Below are 2,819 nucleotides of genomic sequence, written 5' to 3' on the forward strand. Positions count from 1 at the left end.
CAGCTTATCCATGCTAGTCACTAGCCTCTTCAATGCTAACACCAGCTTATCCATGCTAGTCGCTAGCCTCTCCAATGCCAACGCCAGCTTATCCATGCTAGTTGCTAGCTTCTCCAATGCTAATGCCAGCTTATCCATGCTAGTCACTAGCCTCTTCAATGCTAACACCAGCTTATCCATGCTAGTTGCTAGCTTCTCCAATGCTAATGACAGCTTATTCATGCTAGTCACTAGCTTCTGCAATGCTAACGCCAGAGTATCCATGCTGGTCGCTAGCCTCTTTGATGATAATGCCAGCTTATCCATGCTAGTTGCTAGCTTCTCCAATGCTAATGCCAGCTTATCCATGCTAGTCACTAGCCTCTTCAATGCTAACACCAGCTTATCCATGCTAGTTGCTAGCTTCTCCAATGCTAATGACAGCTAAATCATGCTAGTCACTAGCTTCTGCAATGCTAATGCCAGCGTATCCATGCTAGTTGCTAGCTTCTCCAATGCTAATGCCAGCTTATCCATGCTAGTTGCTAGCTTCTCCAATGCTAACACCAGCTTATCCATGCTGGTCGCCAGCCTCTCCAATACTAACACCAGCTTATCCATGCTAGTCGCTAGCCTCTCCAATGCCAACGCCAGCTTATCCATGCTAGTCACTAGCCTCTCCGATGAGCTGCTCAGTTAGCGGTACTGGCCTATGATTAATCAGATCAATAGCTGCTTAGGAATAGATATAGCCTCTTGCTACAAGGATGTAGCAACCAACCACTGGTTGAGCAATAGTCTTAATTTTAGCCGTCACATAGCGCCATAAAATCTAAACTTCAACATTTTGTACTTTATGATTTCTAGAAGGAAAACTTGTTATTTAATCAAAGAGCTATAAAAATATGTTGATTCTAATGCAGTTTTATTCTTTGCTTGGGAGCTGGTTTCTCTCTCCAATGGACACTCTGGACATGTCTCCAGTCCACCACAGGGACAGACAGGGACAAATGATACAAACAACTGACTCACACCTGCTTTCTTCATTAAGGCCTCATTAGTGACTGTAAATTATCCCTGATATGACTGAGAAAGTGAATAGTTGTCGTCTCTGTTGTCTCTCTGTGTCCCTGTGATAGACTGGAGACATGTCCAGGGTGTCCCTCGTCTCTTGCACTGTGTCTAACTTAAATTAGGAAGCAGCTCACTGCAATCTGGACAAGAAAAAGTGAATTTTACCTTAAAGGTTGTTCTTTAAACTAAAAATGTTTAGTTTTTTTTATTCTTGTTATGGTTTATTCTTGTTTAAACTGTGTGTTTTCTGTTCTATTTTAAATGAATATCAGTGAGCAGCAGCTCTTCCTGTGACTCTTCTTGGACACAAAGAAACTTTGATGAAACCTCACAGAAAACCCAACAGAGAAGAGTTTGTCTGAAGTTCAGCCAGTACTAACTGGTTACTGTTTGTCAGCAGAACAAACATGAAAAACAAAGATTAAAAAAATCTTGCGAAGAACATTTTCTCTGAATTCTGAAATTCAGACACTTGAAAACTGCAGGAATTTCTACAAATATTTTATTTTAGAAATTAACACCTTTCAGCAGTGGTGGAGAAAGTACTCAAACACTGTACTTAAGTAAATGTACAGATGAAGACAAAAATTTTATCTAGTAAAAGTACCACACTATTATTTTTACTTGAGTAAAAGGTAAAAGTACTTGTTTAATGTATTCCCTAATGAAGTGTGCCTACTGTGTGTATATTTTTAACACATCAGTGGTGAGGCATGTTGGTGAAGGATGCTGCAGATGTGTTTGTGTTTACACAAACTCATGAAGCTGACAACAGCTACACAAGCTGTAAATTCACCACCAACACCTCTATAAAATCTTCACAAGTCTTTTTTTTTGAACCAGTAACTAGAATAAATGTTTTAGATAAGACCGTGGGTGGTGCATTTCCTCTGGCTGACTCTCCCAGTGGTCGATGCAGAGAGGCGGGACTTAATCACTAGAAACAGCATTTATGTCGCGTCTCGTCCAATGAGAGCCTTTGTTGTTGAGCGTGGCTCCGCCCACATGAACCCCAGCTGCTGGGAGGAAACATGTCTGAAGTCGCCAGATTCTTCAGGGCATTTTTTATTTTTAAAACTTTTTCCAACAGCGTGTTTGAAAGAACTAAAGTTATCTGTAAGCTCTGCACGTTAAACTGTGTCACCACCAGAGCAGGTTGAGCTGAAACATGACTTCAGTTTAAAACCAGGTAAACAAACAGAGGGAGGTCCTGCTGACCAGTGTGTGGGAGAAACAGGCTTCATTTGCCTTATTTGTTTAAAGGTTTTAAAATTAAAATCAAGAGTTCGAGGATTTTTTTGTGTCATTCCAAATGACTATTATGAGGAAGATAGATGAGGCTCCTGTTGTCAGGAAAAATACAAAAAACAATGAGAAGTTCAAATGAAAAACAAAAGAAAAAATGTACATAGTGTGTCACACATGTATTGCAACATTCAGCCATAGTAGAGTGATTTTTAAAAAGAATAATTGAGATTAAGCGCGATTAAACATTTTAATCTATGCCCAGCACTACTTTCAAACTGAAAAAATGAATCGAACGTGACGTGAATGAAACACGTAAAGCAACGCATCACAGAAATGTAGTAGAAAATACAGATACTTCATGTAAAATGTAGGGGACTAAAATCTAAAGTACCCATAATTAAACCTACTTAAGTAGAGATACAGCGGGTAAAATAAGTATTGAACAAGTCACCATTTTTCTCAGTAAATATATTACTAGAGGTGCTAATGACATGAAAATTTCACCAGATGTCAGTAAC

General features: G+C 39.3%; 1 protein-coding gene across 2 annotated transcripts in view; it reads right to left on the reverse strand.

Moving 5' to 3' along the window:
- Window positions 1-2,819, reverse strand: part of paqr6 (progestin and adipoQ receptor family member VI) — a 37,668-nt gene that overhangs the window by 1,566 nt on the left and 33,283 nt on the right. The window lies entirely within an intron of this gene.

This window comes from Austrofundulus limnaeus, unplaced genomic scaffold, assembly GCF_001266775.1.
Source record: "Austrofundulus limnaeus strain Quisiro unplaced genomic scaffold, Austrofundulus_limnaeus-1.0 Scaffold370, whole genome shotgun sequence".
Classification (NCBI taxonomy): Eukaryota; Metazoa; Chordata; class Actinopteri; order Cyprinodontiformes; family Rivulidae; genus Austrofundulus; species Austrofundulus limnaeus.